This window comes from Gallinula chloropus (genome assembly GCF_964237585.1).
Source record: "Gallinula chloropus genome assembly, contig: HAP1_SCAFFOLD_108, whole genome shotgun sequence".
In the NCBI taxonomy this organism is placed as follows: Eukaryota; Metazoa; Chordata; class Aves; order Gruiformes; family Rallidae; genus Gallinula; species Gallinula chloropus.
The window spans coordinates 345,544-362,752 of NW_028168151.1; positions in this window are offsets into that span (position 1 = coordinate 345,544).

Here is a 17,209-nt window from a genome sequence, read left to right on the forward strand (position 1 = left end):
GGCCGGGAACCTGGGAGATTCCTGCAAGGTTGCAGTTCGCGGCCCGAGAAGCACTCTCCGGCCAACATGCCCAACTGCAGCAACAGCTCCCAAAGCGAAGGAGCCAGGACCCAAAGACCTAGCTGGCCTGAAGGGCCCCCAGGGGGCCCCCAAGCAGCCCCTCTCAATTTGGGTCTGGGGGCTTTCGTTGGGCCGGGAACCTGGGAGATTCCTGCAAGGTTGCAGTTCGCGGCCCGAGAAGCACTCTCCGGCCAACATGCCCAACTGCAGCAACAGCTCCCAAAGCGAAGGAGCCAGGACCCAAAGACCTAGCTGGCCTGAAGGGCCCCCAGGGGGCCCCCAAGCAGCCCCTCTCCATTTGGGTCTGGGGGCTTTCGTTGGGCCGGGAACCTGGGAGAATCCTGCAAGGTTGCAGTTCGCGGCCCGAGAAGCACTCTCCGGCCAACATGCCCAACTGCAGCAACAGCTCCCAAAGCGAAGGAGCCAGGACCCAAAGACCTAGCTGGCCTGAAGGGCCCCCAGGGGGCCCCCAAGCAGCCCATCTCCATTTGGGTCTGGGGGCTTTCGTTGGGCATGGAACCTGGGAGATTCCTGCAAGGTTGCAGTTCGCGGCCCGAGAAGCACTCTCCGGCCAACATGCCCAACTGCAGCAACAGCTCCCAAACCGAAGGAGCCAGGACCCAAAGACCTAGCTGGCCTGAAGGGCCCCCAGGGGGGCCCCAAGCAGCCCCTCTCAATTTGGGTCTGGGGGCTTTCGTTGGGCCGGGAACCTGGGAGGTACCTGCAAGGTTGCAGTTGGCGGCCCGAGAAGCACTCTCCGGCCAACATGCTCAACTGCAGCAACAGCTCCCAAACCGAAGGAGCCAGGACCCAAAGACCTAGCTGGCCTGAAGGGCCCCCAGAAGGCCACCAAGCAGTCCCTCTCAATTTGGGTCTGAGGGCTTTCGTTGGGCATGGATACCTGAGAGGTACCTGCAAGGTTACAGTTCGCGGCCCGAGAAGCACTCTCCGGCCAACATGCTCAACTGCAGCAACAGCTCCCAAACCGAAGGAGCCAGGACCCAAAGACCTAGCTGGCCTGAAGGGCCCCAAGGGGGCCCCCAAGCAGCCCCTCTCCATTTAGGTCTGGGGGCTTTCGTTGGGCCGGGAACCTGGGAGAATCCTGCAAGGTTGCAGTTCGCGGCCCGAGAAGCACTCTCCGGCCAACATGCTCAACTGCAGCAACAGCTCCCAAACCGAAGGAGCCAGGACCCAAAGACCTAGCTGGCCTGAAGGGCCCCCAGGGGGCCCCCAAGCAGCCCCTCTCAATTTGGGTCTGGGGGCTTTCGTTGGGCATAGATACCTGAGAGGTACCTGCAAGGTTACAGTTCGCGGCCCGAGAAGCACTCTCCGGCCAACATGCCCAACTGCAGCAACAGCTCCCAAACCGAAGGAGCCAGGACCCAAAGACCTAGCTGGCCTGAAGGGCCCCCAGGGGGCCCCCAAGCAGCCCCTCTCAATTTGGGTCTGGGGGCTTTCGTTGGGCATGGAACCTGGGAGATTCCTGCAAGATTGCAGTTCGCGGCCCGAGAAGCACTCCCCGGCCAACATGCCCAACTGCAGCAACAGCTCCCAAAGCGAAGGAGCCAGGACCCAAAGACCTAGCTGGCCTGAAGGGCCCCCAGGGGGCCCCCAAGCAGCCCCTCTCCATTTGGGTCTGGGGGCTTTTGTTGGGCCGGGAACCTGGGAGATTCCTGCAAGGTTGCAGTTCGCGGCCCGAGAAGCACTCTCCGGCCAACATGCCCAACTGCAGCAACAGCTCCCAAAGCGAAGGAGCCAGGACCCAAAGACCTAGCTGGCCTGAAGGGGCCCCAGGGGGCCCCCAAGCAGCCCCTCTCCATTTGGGTCTGGGGGCTTTCGTTGGGCCGGGAACCTGGGAGGTACCTGCAAGGTTGCAGTTCGCGGCCCGAGAAGCACTCTCCGGCCAACATGCCCAACTGCAGCAACAGCTCCCAAAGCGAAGGAGCCAGGACCCAAAGACCTAGCTGGCCTGAAGGGCCCCCAGGGGGCCCCCAAGCAGCCCCTCTGCATTTGGGTCTGGGGGCTTTTGTTGGGCCGGGAACCTGGGAGAATCCTGCAAGGTTGCAGTTCGCGGCCCGAGAAGCACTCTCCGGCCAACATGCCCAACTGCAGCAACAGCTCCCAAACCGAAGGAGCCAGGACCCAAAGACCTAGCTGGCCTGAAGGGCCCCCAGGGGGCCCCCAAGCAGCCCCTCTCAATTTGGGTCTGGGGGCTTTCGTTGGGCCGGGAACCTAGGAGAATCCTGCAAGGTTGCAGTTCGCGGCCCGAGAAGCACTCTCCGGCCAACATGCTCAACTGCAGCAACAGCTCCCAAACCGAAGGAGCCAGGACCCAAAGACCTAGCTCGCCTGAAGGGCCCCCAGGGGGCCACCAAGCAGCCCCTCTCCATTTGGGTCTGGGGGCTTTCGTTGGGCATGGATACCTGAGAGGTACCTGCAAGGTTACAGTTCGCGGCCCGAGAAGCACTCTCCGGCTAACACGCACAACTGCGGCAACAGCTCCCAAACCGAAGGAGCCAGGACCCAAAGACCTAGCTGGCCTGAAGGGCCCCCAGGGGGCCCCCAAGCAGCCCCTCTCAATTTGGGTCTGGGGGCTTTCGTTGGGCATGGATACCTGAGAGGTACCTGCAACGTTACAGTTCGCGGCCCGAGAAGCACTCTCCGGCCAACATGCTCAACTGCAGCAATAGCTCCCAAACCGAAGGAGCCAGGACCCAAAGACCTAGCTGGCCTGAAGGGCCCCCAGGGGGCCCCCAAGCAGCCCCTCTCAATTTGGGTCTGGGGGCTTTCGTTGGGCCGGGAACCTGGGAGATTCCTGCAAGGTTGCAGTTCGCGGCCCGAGAAGCACTCTCCGCCCAACATGCCCAACTGCAGCAACAGCTCCCAAAGCGAAGGAGCCAGGACCCAAAGACCTAGCTGGCCTGAAGGGCCCCCAGGGGGCCCCCAAGCAGCCCCTCTCAATTTGGGTCTGGGGGCTTTCGTTGGGCCGGGAACCTGGGAGATTCCTGCAAGGTTGCAGTTCGCGGCCCGAGAAGCACTCTCCGGCCAACATGCCCAACTGCAGCAACAGCTCCCAAAGCGAAGGAGCCAGGACCCAAAGACCTAGCTGGCCTGAAGGGCCCCCAGGGGGCCCCCAAGCAGCCCCTCTCCATTTGGGTCTGGGGGCTTTCGTTGGGCCGGGAACCTGGGAGAATCCTGCAAGGTTGCAGTTCGCGGCCCGAGAAGCACTCTCCGGCCAACATGCCCAACTGCAGCAACAGCTCCCAAAGCGAAGGAGCCAGGACCCAAAGACCTAGCTGGCCTGAAGGGCCCCCAGGGGGCCCCCAAGCAGCCCATCTCCATTTGGGTCTGGGGGCTTTCGTTGGGCATGGAACCTGGGAGATTCCTGCAAGGTTGCAGTTCGCGGCCCGAGAAGCACTCTCCGGCCAACATGCCCAACTGCAGCAACAGCTCCCAAACCGAAGGAGCCAGGACCCAAAGACCTAGCTGGCCTGAAGGGCCCCCAGGGGGCCCCCAAGCAGCCCCTCTCAATTTGGGTCTGGGGGCTTTCGTTGGGCCGGGAACCTGGGAGAATTATGCAAGGTTACAGTTGGCGGCCCGAGAAGCACTCTCCGGCCAACATGCTCAACTGCAGCAACAGCTCCCAAACCGAAGGAGCCAGGACCCAAAGACCTAGCTGGCCTGAAGGGCCCCCAGAAGGCCACCAAGCAGCCCCTCTCAATTTGGGTCTGGGGGCTTTCGTTGGGCATGGATACCTGAGAGGTACCTGCAAGGTTACAGTTCGCGGCCCGAGAAGCACTCTCCGGCCAACATGCTCAACTGCAGCAACAGCTCCCAAACCGAAGGAGCCAGGACCCAAAGACCTACCTGGCCTGAAGGGCCCCCAGGGGGCCCCCAAGCAGCCCATCTCCATTTGGGTCTGGGGGCTTTCGTTGGGCATGGAACCTGGGAGATTCCTGCAAGGTTGCAGTTCGCGGCCCGAGAAGCACTCTCCGGCCAACATGCCCAACTGCAGCAACAGCTCCCAAAGCGAAGGAGCCAGGACCCAAAGACCTAGCTGGCCTGAAGGGCCCCCAGGGGGGCCCCAAGCAGCCCCTCTCAATTTGGGTCTGGGGGCTTTCGTTGGGCCGGGAACCTGGGAGAATCCTGCAAGGTTGCAGTTCGCGGCCCGAGAAGCACTCTCCGGCCAACATGCCCAACTGCAGCAACAGCTCCCAAAGCGAAGGAGCCAGGACCCAAAGACCTAGCTGGCCTGAAGGGCCCCCAGGGGGCCCCCAAGCAGCCCCTCTCCATTTGGGTCTGGGGGCTTTCGTTGGGCCGGGAACCTGGGAGGTACCTGCAAGGTTGCAGTTCGCGGCCCGAGAAGCACTCTCCGGCCAACATGCTCAACTGCAGCAACAGCTCCCAAAGCGAAGGAGCCAGGACCCAAAGACCTAGCTGGCCTGAAGGGCCCCAAGTGGTCCCCCAAGCAGCCCCTCTCCATTTGGGTCTGGGGGCTTTCGTTGGGCCGGGAACCTGGGAGAATCCTGCAAGGTTGCAGTTCGCGGCCCGAGAAGCACTCTCCGGCCAACATGCCCAACTGCAGCAACAGCTCCCAAAGCGAAGGAGCCAGGACCCAAAGACCTAGCTGGCCTGAAGGGCCCCCAGGGGGCCACCAAGCAGCCCCTCTCCATTTGGGTCTGGGGGCTTTCGTTGGGCATGGATACCTGAGAGGTACCTGCAAGGTTACAGTTCGCGGCCCGAGAAGCACTCTCCGGCCAACATGCTCAACTGCAGCAACAGCTCCCAAACCGAAGGAGCCAGGACCCAAAGACCTAGCTGGCCTGAAGGGCCCCCAGAAGGCCACCAAGCAGCCCCTCTCAATTTGGGTCTGGGGGCTTTCGTTGGGCATGGATACCTGAGAGGTACCTGCAAGGTTACAGTTCGCGGCCCGAGAAGCACTCTCCGGCCAACATGCTCAACTGCAGCAATAGCTCCCAAACCGAAGGAGCCAGGACCCAAAGACCTAGCTGGCCTGAAGGGCCCCCAGGGGGGCCCCAACAGCCCCTCTCAATTTGGGTCTGGGGGCTTTCGTTGGGCCGGGAACCTGGGAGAATCCTGCAAGGTTGCAGTTCGCGGCCCGAGAAGCACTCTCCGGCCAACATGCCCAACTGCAGCAACAGCTCCCAAAGCGAAGGAGCCAGGACCCAAAGACCTAGCTGGCCTGAAGGGCCCCCAGGGGGCCCCCAAACAGCCCCTCTCAATTTGGGTCTGGGGGCTTTCGTTGGGCCGGGAACCTGGGAGATTCCTGCAAGGTTGCAGATCGCGGCCCGAGAAGCACTCTCCGGCCAACATGCTCAACTGCAGCAACAGCTCCCAAACCGAAGGAGCCAGGACCCAAAGACCTAGCTGGCCTGAAGGGCCCCAAGTGGTCCCCCAAGCAGCCCCTCTCCATTTGGGTCTGGGGGCTTTCGTTGGGCCGGGAACCTGGGAGAATCCTGCAAGGTTGCAGTTCGCGGCCCGAGAAGCACTCTCCGGCCAACATGCCCAACTGCAGCAACAGCTCCCAAAGCGAAGGAGCCAGGACCCAAAGACCTAGCTGGCCTGAAGGGCCCCCAGGGGGCCACCAAGCAGCCCCTCTCAATTTGGGTCTGGGGGCTTTCGTTGGGCCGGGAACCTGGGAGAATCCTGCAAGGTTGCAGTTCGCGGCCCGAGAAGCACTCTCCGGCCAACATGCTCAACTGCAGCAACAGCTCCCAAACCGAAGGAGCCAGGACCCAAAGACCTAGCTGGCCTGAAGGGCCCCAAGGGGTCCCCCAAGCAGCCCCTCTCCATTTGGGTCTGGGGTCTTTCGTTGGGCCGGGAACCTGGGAGATTCCTGCAAGGTTGCAGTTCGCGGCCCGAGAAGCACTCTCCGGCCAACATGCCCAACTGCAGCAACAGCTCCCAAACCGAAGGAGCCAGGACCCAAAGACCTAGCTGGCCTGCAGGGCCCCCAGGGGAACCCCAAGCAGCCCCTCTCAATTTGGGTCTGGGGGCTTTCGTTGGGCATGGATACCTGAGAGGTACCTGCAAGGTTACAGTTCGCGGCCCGAGAAGCACTCTCCGGCCAACATGCACAACTGCAGCAACAGCTCCCAAACCGAAGGAACCAGGACCCAAAGACCTAGCTGGCCTGAAGGGCCCCCAGGGGGCCACCAAGCAGCCCCTCTCAATTTGGGTCTGGGGGCTTTCGTTGGGCATGGATACCTGAGAGGTACCTGCAAGGTTACAGTTCGCGGCCCGAGAAGCACTCTCCGGCCAACATGCTCAACTGCAGCAATAGCTCCCAAAGCGAAGGAGCCAGGACCCAAAGACCTAGCTGGCCTGAAGGGCCCCCAGGGGGCCCCCAAGCAGCCCCTCTCCATTTGGGTCTGGGGGCTTTCGTTGGGCCGGGAACCTGGGAGATTCCTGCAAGGTTGCAGTTCGCGGCCCGAGAAGCACTCTCCGCCCAACATGCCCAACTGCAGCAACAGCTCCCAAAGCGAAGGAGCCAGGACCCAAAGACCTAGCTGGCCTGAAGGGCCCCCAGGGGGGCCCCAAGCAGCCCCTCTCAATTTGGGTCTGGGGGCTTTCGTTGGGCCGGGAACCTGGGAGAATCCTGCAAGGTTGCAGTTCGCGGCCCGAGAAGCACTCTCCGGCCAACATGCCCAACTGCAGCAACAGCTCCCAAACCGAAGGAGCCAGGACCCAAAGACCTAGCTGGCCTGAAGGGCCCCCAGGGGGCCCCCAAGCAGCCCCTCTCCATTTGGGTCTGGGGGCTTTCGTTGGGCCGGGAACCTGGGAGAATCCTGCAAGGTTGCAGTTCGCGGCCCGAGAAGCACTCTCCGGCCAACATGCCCAACTGCAGCAACAGCTCCCAAAGCGAAGGAGCCAGGACCCAAAGACCTAGCTGGCCTGAAGGGCCCCCAGGGGGCCCCCAAGCAGCCCCTCTCCATTTGGGTCTGGGGGCTTTCGTTGGGCATGGATACCTGAGAGGTACCTGCAAGGTTACAGTTCGCGGCCCGAGAAGCACTCTCCGGCCAACATGCTCAACTGCAGCAACAGCTCCCAAACCGAAGGAGCCAGGACCCAAAGACCTAGCTGGCCTGAAGGCCCCCAAGGGGGACCCCAAGCAGCCCCTCTCAATTTGGGTCTGGGGGCTTTCGTTGGGCATAGATACCTGAGAGGTACCTGCAAGGTTGCAGTTCGCGGCCCGAGAAGCACTCTCCGGCCAACATGCCCAACTGCAGCAACAGCTCCCAAACCGAAGGAGCCAGGACCCAAAGACCTAGCTGGCCTGAAGGGCCCCCAGGGGGTCCCCAAGCAGCCCCTCTCAATTTGGGTCTGGGGGCTTTCGTTGGGCATGGAACCTGGGAGATTCCTGCAAGGTTGCAGTTCGCGGCCCGAGAAGCACTCTCCGGCCAGCATGCTCAACTGCAGCAATAGCTCCCAAAGCGAAGGAGCCAGGACCCAAAGACCTAGCTGGCCTGAAGGGCCCCCAGGGGGCCCCCAAGCAGCCCCTCTCCATTTGGGTCTGGGGGCTTTCGTTGGGCCGGGAACCTGGGAGATTCCTGCAAGGTTGCAGTTCGCGGCCCGAGAAGCACTCTCCGCCCAACATGCCCAACTGCAGCAACAGCTCCCAAAGCGAAGGAGCCAGGACCCAAAGACCTAGCTGGCCTGAAGGGCCCCCAGGGGGGCCCCAAGCAGCCCCTCTCAATTTGGGTCTGGGGGCTTTCGTTGGGCCGGGAACCTGGGAGAATCCTGCAAGGTTGCAGTTCGCGGCCCGAGAAGCACTCTCCGGCCAACATGCCCAACTGCAGCAACAGCTCCCAAACCGAAGGAGCCAGGACCCAAAGACCTAGCTGGCCTGAAGGGCCCCCAGGGGGCCCCCAAGCAGCCCCTCTCCATTTGGGTCTGGGGGCTTTCGTTGGGCCGGGAACCTGGGAGAATCCTGCAAGGTTGCAGTTCGCGGCCGGAGAAGCACTCTCCGGCCAACATGCCCAACTGCAGCAACAGCTCCCAAAGCGAAGGAGCCAGGACCCAAAGACCTAGCTGGCCTGAAGGGCCCCCAGGGGGCCCCCAAGCAGCCCCTCTCCATTTGGGTCTGGGGGCTTTCGTTGGGCATGGATACCTGAGAGGTACCTGCAAGGTTACAGTTCGCGGCCCGAGAAGCACTCTCCGGCCAACATGCTCAACTGCAGCAACAGCTCCCAAACCGAAGGAGCCAGGACCCAAAGACCTAGCTGGCCTGAAGGCCCCCAAGGGGGACCCCAAGCAGCCCCTCTCAATTTGGGTCTGGGGGCTTTCGTTGGGCATAGATACCTGAGAGGTACCTGCAAGGTTGCAGTTCGCGGCCCGAGAAGCACTCTCCGGCCAACATGCCCAACTGCAGCAACAGCTCCCAAACCGAAGGAGCCAGGACCCAAAGACCTAGCTGGCCTGAAGGGCCCCCAGGGGGTCCCCAAGCAGCCCCTCTCAATTTGGGTCTGGGGGCTTTCGTTGGGCATGGAACCTGGGAGATTCCTGCAAGGTTGCAGTTCGCGGCCCGAGAAGCACTCTCCGGCCAGCATGCCCAACTGCAGCAACAGCTCCCAAAGCGAAGGAGCCAGGACCCAAAGACTTAGCTGGCCTGAAGGGCCCCCAGGGGGCCCCCAAACAGCCCCTCTCAATTTGGGTCTAGGGGCTTTCGTTGGGCCGGGAACCTGGGAGATTCCTGCAAGGTTGCAGTTCGCGGCCCGAGAAGCACTCTCCGGCCAACATGCCCAACTGCAGCAACAGCTCCCAAAGCGAAGGAGCCAGGACCCAAAGACCTAGCTGGCCTGAAGGGCCCCCAGGGGGGCCCCAAGCAGCCCCTCTCAATTTGGGTCTGGGGGCTTTCGTTGGGCCGGGAACCTGGGAGAATCCTGCAAGGTTGCAGTTCGCGGCCCGAGAAGCACTCTCCGGCCAACATGCCCAACTGCAGCAACAGCTCCCAAAGCGAAGGAGCCAGGACCCAAAGACCTAGCTGGCCTGAAGGGCCCCAAGGGGTCCCCCAAGCAGCCCCTCTCCATTTGGGTCTGGGGTCTTTCGTTGGGCCGGGAACCTGGGAGAATCCTGCAAGGTTGCAGTTCGCGGCCCGAGAAGCACTCTCCGGCCAACATGCCCAACTGCAGCAACAGCTCCCAAAGCGAAGGAGCCAGGACCCAAAGACCTAGCTGGCCTGAAGGGCCCCCAGGGGGCCACCAAGCAGCCCCTCTCCATTTGGGTCTGGGGGCTTTCGTTGGGCATGGTACCTGAGAGGTATCTGCAAGGTTACAGTTCGCGGCCCGAGAAGCACTCTCCGGCCAACATGCACAACTGCAGCAACAGCTCCCAAACCGAAGGAGCCAGGACCCAAAGACCTAGCTGGCCTGAAGGGCCCCCAGGGGGCCCCCAAGCAGCCCCTCTCAATTTGGGTCTGGGGGCTTTCGTTGGGCATGGAACCTGGGAGATTCCTGCAAGGTTGCAGTTCGCAGACCGAGAAGCACTCCCCGGCCAACATGCTCAACTGCAGCAACAGCTCCCAAACCGAAGGAGCCAGGACCCAAAGAGCTAGGTGGCCTGAAGGGCCCCCAGGGGGCCCCCAAGCAGCCCCTCTCCATTTGGGTCTGGGGGCTTTTGTTGGGCCGGGAACCTGGGAGATTCCTGCAAGGTTGCAGTTCGCGGCCCGAGAAGCACTCTCCGGCCAACATGCCCAACTGCAGCAACAGCTCCCAAAGCGAAGGAGCCAGGACCCAAAGACCTAGCTGGCCTGAAGGGGCCCCAGGGGGCCCCCAAGCAGCCCCTTTCAATTTGGGTCTGGGGGCTTTCGTTGGGCGGGGAACCTGGGAGGTACCTGCAAGGTTGCAGTTCGCGGCCCGAGAAGCACTCTCCGGCCAACATGCCCAACTGCAGCAACAGCTCCCAAACCGAAGGAGCCAGGACCCAAAGACCTAGCTGGCCTGAAGGGCCCCCAGGGGGCCCCCCAAGCAGCCCCTCTCCATTTGGGTCTGGGGGCTTTCGTTGGGCCGGGAACCTGGGAGATTCCTGCAAGGTTGCAGTTCGCGGCCCGAGAAGCACTCTCCGGCCAACATGCCCAACTGCAGCAACAGCTCCCAAACCGAAGGAGCCAGGACCCAAAGAGCTAGGTGGCCTGAAGGGCCCCCAGGGGGCCCCCAAGCAGCCCCTCTCCATTTGGGTCTGGGGGCTTTCGTTGGGCCGGGAACCTGGGAGATTCCTGCAAGGTTGCAGTTCGCGGCCCGAGAAGCACTCTCCGGCCAACATGCCCAACTGCAGCAACAGCTCCCAAACCGAAGGAGCCAGGACCCAAAGACCTAGCTGGCCTGAAGGGCCCCCAGGGGGCCCCCAAGCAGCCCCTCTCAATTTGGGTCTGGGGGCTTTCGTTGGGCCGGGAACCTGGGAGATTCCTGCAAGGTTGCAGTTCGCGGCCCGAGAAGCACTCTCCGGCCAACATGCCCAACTGCAGCAACAGCTCCCAAAGCGAAGGAGCCAGGACCCAAAGACCTAGCTGGCCTGAAGGGCCCCCAGGGGGCCCCCAAGCAGCCCCTCTCCATTTGGGTCTGGGGGCTTTCGTTGGGCATGGAACCTGGGAGATTCCTGCAAGGTTGCAGTTCGCGGCCCGAGAAGCACTCTCCGGCCAACATGCCCAACTGCAGCAACAGCTCCCAAACCGAAGGAGCCAGGACCCAAAGACCTAGCTGGCCTGAAGGGCCCCCAGGGGGGCCCCAAGCAGCCCCTCTCAATTTGGGTCTGGGGGCTTTCGTTGGGCCGGGAACCTGGGAGAATCCTGCAAGGTTGCAGTTCGCGGCCCGAGAAGCACTCTCCGGCCAACATGCCCAACTGCAGCAACAGCTCCCAAAGCGAAGGAGCCAGGACCCAAAGACCTAGCTGGCCTGAAGGGCCCCCAGGGGGCCCCCAAGCAGCCCCTCTCCATTTGGGTCTGGGGGCTTTCGTTGGGCCGGGAACCTAGGAGAATCCTGCCAGGTTGCAGTTCGCGGCCCGAGAAGCACTCTCCGGCCAACATGCTCAACTGCAGCAACAGCTCCCAAACCGAAGGAGCCAGGACCCAAAGACCTAGCTGGCTTGAAGGGCCCCAAGGGGTCCCCCAAGCAGCCCCTCTCCATTTGGGTCTGGGGGCTTTCGTTGGGCCGGGAACCTGGGAGAATCCTGCAAGGTTGCAGTTCGCGGCCCGAGAAGCACTCTCCGGCCAACATGCCCAACTGCAGCAACAGCTCCCAAACCGAAGGAGCCAGGACCCAAAGACCTAGCTGGCCTGAAGGGCCCCCAGGGGGCCCCCAAGCAGCCCCTCTCAATTTGGGTCTGGGGGCTTTCGTTGGGAATGGAACCTGGGAGATTCCTGCAAGGTTGCAGTTCGCGGCCCGAGAAGCACTCTCCGCCCAACATGCCCAACTGCAGCAACAGCTCCCAAACCGAAGGAGCCAGGACCCAAAGACCTAGCTGGCCTGAAGGGCCCCCAGGGGGGCCCCAAGCAGCCCCTCTCCATTTGGGTCTGGGGGCTTTTGTTGGGCCGGGAACCTGGGAGAATCCTGCAAGTTTGCAGTTCGCGGCCCGAGAAGCACTCTCCGGCCAACATGCCCAACTGCAGCAACAGCTCCCAAAGCGAAGGAGCCAGGACCCAAAGACCTAGCTGGCCAGAAGGGCCCCCAGGGGGCCCCCAAGCAGCCCCTCTCCATTTGGGTCTGGGGGCTTTCGTTGGGCCGGGAACCTGGGAGGTACCTGCAAGGTTGCAGTTCGCGGCCCGAGAAGCACTCTCCGGCCAACATGCTCAACTGCAGCAACAGCTCCCAAACCGAAGGAGCCAGGACCCAAAGACCTAGCTGGCCTGAAGGGCCCCAAGGGGTCCCCCAAGCAGCCCCTCTCCATTTGGGTCTGGGGGCTTTCGTTGGGCCGGGAACCTGGGAGAATCCTGCAAGGTTGCAGTTCGCGGCCCGAGAAGCACTCTCCGGCCAACATGCCCAACTGCAGCAACAGCTCCCAAAGCGAAGGAGCCAGGACCCAAAGACCTAGCTGGCCTGAAGGGCCCCCAGGGGGCCACCAAGCAGCCCCTCTCAATTTGGGTCTGGGGGCTTTCGTTGGGCATGGATACCTGAGAGGTACCTGCAAGGTTACAGTTCGCGGCCCGAGAAGCACTCTCCGGCCAACATGCACAACTGCAGCAACAGCTCCCAAAGCGAAGGAGCCAGGACCCAAAGACCTAGCTGGCCTGAAGGGCCCCCAGGGGGCCCCCAAGCAGCCCCTCTCAATTTGGGTCTGGGGGCTTTCGTTGGGCTGGGAACCTGGGAGATTCCTGCAAGGTTGCAGTTCGTGGCCCGAGAAGCACTCTCCGGCCAACATGCCCAACTGCAGCAACAGCTCCCAAACCGAAGGAGCCAGGACCCAAAGACCTAGCTGGCCTGAAGGGCCCCCAGGGGGCCCCCAAGCAGCCCCTCTCAATTTGGGTCTGGGGGCTTTCGTTGGGCATGGAACCTGGGAGATTCCTGCAAGGTTGCAGTTCGCGGCCTGAGAAGCACTCTCCGGCCAGCATGCCCAACTGCAGCAACAGCTCCCAAAGCGAAGGAGCCAGGACCCAAAGACCTAGCTGGCCTGAAGGGCCCCCAGGGGGCCCCCAAGCAGCCCATCTCCATTTGGGTCTGGGGGCTTTCGTTGGGCATGTAACCTGGGAGATTCCTGCAAGGTTGCAGTTCGCGGCCCGATAAGCACTCTCCGGCCAACATGCCCAACTGCAGCAACAGCTCCCAAACCGAAGGAGCCAGGACCCAAAGACCTAGCTGGCCTGAAGGGCCCCCAGGGGGGCCCCAAGCAGCCCCTCTCCATTTGGGTCTGGGGGCTTTCGTTGGGCCGGGAACCTGGGAGAATCCTGCAAGGTTGCAGTTCGCGGCCCGAGAAGCACTCTCCGGCCAACATGCCCAACTGCAGCAACAGCTCCCAAAGCGAAGGAGCCAGGACCCAAAGACCTAGCTGGCCTGAAGGGGCCCCAGGGGGCCCCCAAGCAGCCCCTTTCAATTTTGGTCTGGGGGCTTTCGTTGGGCCGGGAACCTGGGAGGTACCTGCAAGGTTGCAGTTCGCGGCCCGAGAAGCACTCTCCGGCCAACATGCCCAACTGCAGCAACAGCTCCCAAAGCGAAGGAGCCAGGACCCAAAGACCTAGCTGGCCTGAAGGGGCCCCAGGGGGCCCCCAAGCAGCCCCTCTCAATTTGGGTCTGGGGGCTTTCGTTGGGCCAGGAACCTGGGAGGTACCTGCAAGGTTGCAGTTCGCGGCCCGAGAAGCACTCTCCGGCCAACATGCCCAACTGCAGCAACAGCTCCCAAAGCGAAGGAGCCAGGACCCAAAGACCTAGCTGGCCTGAAGGGCCCCCAGGGGGCCCCCAAGCAGCCCCTCTCCATTTGGGTCTGGGGGCTTTTGTTGGGCCGGGAACCTGGGAGATTCCTGCAAGGTTGCAGTTCGCGGCCCGAGAAGCACTCTCCGGCCAACATGCCCAACTGCAGCAACAGCTCCCAAACCGAAGGAGCCAGGACCCAAAGAGCTAGGTGGCCTGAAGGGCCCCCAGGGGGTCCCCAAGCAGCCCCTCTCCATTTGGGTCTGGGGGCTTTCGTTGGGCCGGGAACCTGGGAGATTCCTGCAAGGTTGCAGTTCGCGGCCCGAGAAGCACTCTCCGGCCAACATGCCCAACTGCAGCAACAGCTCCCAAAGCGAAGGAGCCAGGACCCAAAGACCTAGCTGGCCTGAAGGGCCCCCAGGGGGGCCCCAAGCAGCCCCTCTCAATTTGGGTCTGGGGGCTTTCGTTGGGCCGGGAACCTGGGAGAATCCTGCAAGGTTGCAGTTCGCGGCCGGAGAAGCACTCTCCGGCCAGCATGCACAACTGCAGCAACAGCTCCCAAAGCGAAGGAGCCAGGACCCAAAGACCTAGCTGGCCTGAAGGGCCCCCAGGGGGCCCCCAAGCAGCCCATCTCCATTTGGGTCTGGGGGCTTTCGTTGGGCATGGAACCTGGGAGATTCCTGCATGTTGCAGTTCGCGGCCCGAGAAGCACTCTCCGGCCAACATGCCCAACTGCAGCAACAGCTCCCAAAGCGAAGGAGCCAGGACCCAAAGACCTAGCTGGCCTGAAGGGCCCCCAGGGGGGCCCCAAGCAGCCCCTCTCCATTTGGGTCTGGGGGCTTTCGTTGGGCCGGGAACCTGGGAGAATCCTGCAAGGTTGCAGTTCGCGGCCCGAGAAGCACTCTCCGGCCAACATGCCCAACTGCAGCAACAGCTCCCAAAGCGAAGGAGCCAGGACCCAAAGACCTAGCTGGCCTGAAGGGCCCCCAGGGGGCCCCCAAGCAGCCCCTCTCCATTTGGGTCTGGGGGCTTTCGTTGGGCCGGGAACATAGGAGAATCCTGCCAGGTTGCAGTTCGCGGCCCGAGAAGCACTCTCCGGCCAACATGCTCAACTGCAGCAACAGCTCCCAAAGCGAAGGAGCCAGGACCCAAAGACCTAGCTGGCTTTAAGGGCCCCAAGGGGTCCCCCAAGCAGCCCCTCTCCATTTGGGTCTGGGGGCTTTCGTTGGGCCGGGAACCTGGGAGAATCCTGCAAGGTTGCAGTTCGCGGCCCGAGAAGCACTCTCCGGCCAACATGCCCAACTGCAGCAACAGCTCCCAAAGCGAAGGAGCCAGGACCCAAAGACCTAGCTGGCCTGAAGGGCCCCCAGGGGGCCCCCAAGCAGCCCCTCTCAATTTGGGTCTGGGGGCTTTCGTTGGGAATGGAACCTGGGAGATTCCTGCAAGGTTGCAGTTCGCGGCCCGAGAAGCACTCTCCGGCCAACATGCCCAACTGCAGCAACAGCTCCCAAACCGAAGGAGCCAGGACCCAAAGACCTAGCTGGCCTGAAGGGCCCCCAGGGGGGCCCCAAGCAGCCCCTCTCAATTTGGGTCTGGGGGCTTTCGTTGGGCCGGGAACCTGGGAGAATCCTGCAAGGTTGCAGTTCGCGGCCCGAGAAGCACTCTCCGGCCAACATGCCCAACTGCAGCAACAGCTCCCAAACCGAAGGAGCCAGGACCCAAAGACCTAGCTGGCCTGAAGGGCCCCCAGGGGGCCCCCAAGCAGCCCCTCTCCATTTGGGTCTGGGGGCTTTCGTTGGGCCGGGAACCTGGGAGAATCCTGCAAGGTTGCAGTTCGCGGCCCGAGAAGCACTCTCCGGCCAACATGCCCAACTGCAGCAACAGCTCCCAAAGCGAAGGAGCCAGGACCCAAAGACCTAGCTGGCCTGAAGGGCCCCCAGGGGGCCCCCAAGCAGCCCCTCTCCATTTGGGTCTGGGGGCTTTTGTTGGGCCGGGAACCTGGGAGATTCCTGCAAGGTTGCAGTTCGCGGCCCGAGAAGCACTCTCCGGCCAACATGCCCAACTGCAGCAACAGCTCCCAAACCGAAGGAGCCAGGACCCAAAGAGCTAGGTGGCCTGAAGGGCCCCCAGGGGGCCCCCAAGCAGCCCCTCTCCATTTGGGTCTGGGGGCTTTCGTTGGGCCGGGAACCTGGGAGATTCCTGCAAGGTTGCAGTTCGCGGCCCGAGAAGCACTCTCCGGCCAGCATGCCCAACTGCAGCAACAGCTCCCAAAGCGAATGAGCCAGGACCCAAAGACCTAGCTGGCCTGAAGGGCCCCCAGGGGGCCCCCAAGTAGCCCATCTCCATTTGGGTCTGGGGGCTTTCGCTGGCCATGGAACCTGGGAGATTCCTGCAAGGTTGCAGTTCGCGTCCCGAGAAGCACTCTCCGGCCAACATGCCCAACTGCAGCAACAGCTCCCAAAGCGAAGGAGCCAGGACCCAAAGACCTAGCTGGCCTGAAGGGCCCCCAGGGGGCCCCCAAGCAGCCCCTCTCCATTTGGGTCTGGGGGCTTTCGTTGGGCCGGGAACCTAGGAGAATCCTGCAAGGTTGCAGTTCGCGGCCCGAGAAGCACTCTCCGGCCAACATGCTCAACTGCAGCAACAGCTCCCAAACCGAAGGAGCCAGGACCCAAAGACCTAGCTGGCCTGAAGGGCCCCCAGGGGGCCCCCAAGCAGCCCCTCTCCATTTGGGTCTGGGGGCTTTCGTTGGGCATGGATACCTGAGAGGTACCTGCAAGGTTACAGTTCGCGGCCCGAGAAGCACTCTCCGGCCAACATGCCCAACTGCAGCAACAGCTCCCAAAGCGAAGGAGCCAGGACCCAAAGACCTAGCTGGCCTGAAGGGCCCCCAGGGGGGCCCCAAGCAGCCCCTCTCAATTTGGGTCTGGGGGCTTTCGTTGGGCCGGGAACCTGGGAGAATCCTGCAAGGTTGCAGTTCGCGGCCGGAGAAGCACTCTCCGGCCAGCATGCCCAACTGCAGCAACAGCTCCCAAAGCGAAGGAGCCAGGACCCAAAGAGCTAGGTGGCCTGAAGGGCCCCCAGGGGGCCCCCAAGCAGCCCCTCTCCATTTGGGTCTGGGGGCTTTTGTTGGGCATGTATACATGAGATGTACCTGGAAGTTACAGTTCGCGGCCCGAGAAGCACTCTCCTGCCAAGATGCCAAACGTGGAGCGACTGCTCCCAAAGCGAAGGAGCCAGGACCCAAAGACCTAGCTGGCCTGAAGGGCCCCCAGGGGGCCCCCAAGCAGCCCCTCTCCATTTGGGTCTGGGGTTTTTCGTTGGGCCGGGAACCTGGGAGGTACCTGCAAGGTTGCAGTTCGCGGCCCGAGAAGCACTCTCCGGCCAACATGCACAACTGCAGCAACAGCTCCCAAACCGAAGGAGCCAGGACCCAAAGACCTAGCTGGCCTGAAGGGCCCCCAGGGGGGCCCCAAGCAGCCCCTCTCCATTTGGGTCTGGGGGCTTTCGTTGGGCCGGGAAACTTGGAGAATCCTGCAAGGTTGCAGTTCGCGGCCCGAGAAGCACTCTCTGGCCAACATGCCCAACTGCAGCAACAGCTCCCAAAGCGAAGGAGCCAGGACCCAAAGACCTAGCTGGCCTGAAGGGCCCCCAGGGGGCCCCCAAGCAGCCCCTCTCCATTTGGGTCTGGGGGCTTTCGTTGGGCCGGCAACCTGGGAGAATCCTGCAAGGTTGCAGTTCGCGGCCCGAGAAGCACTCTCCGGCCAACATGCCCAACTGCAGCAACAGCTCCCAAA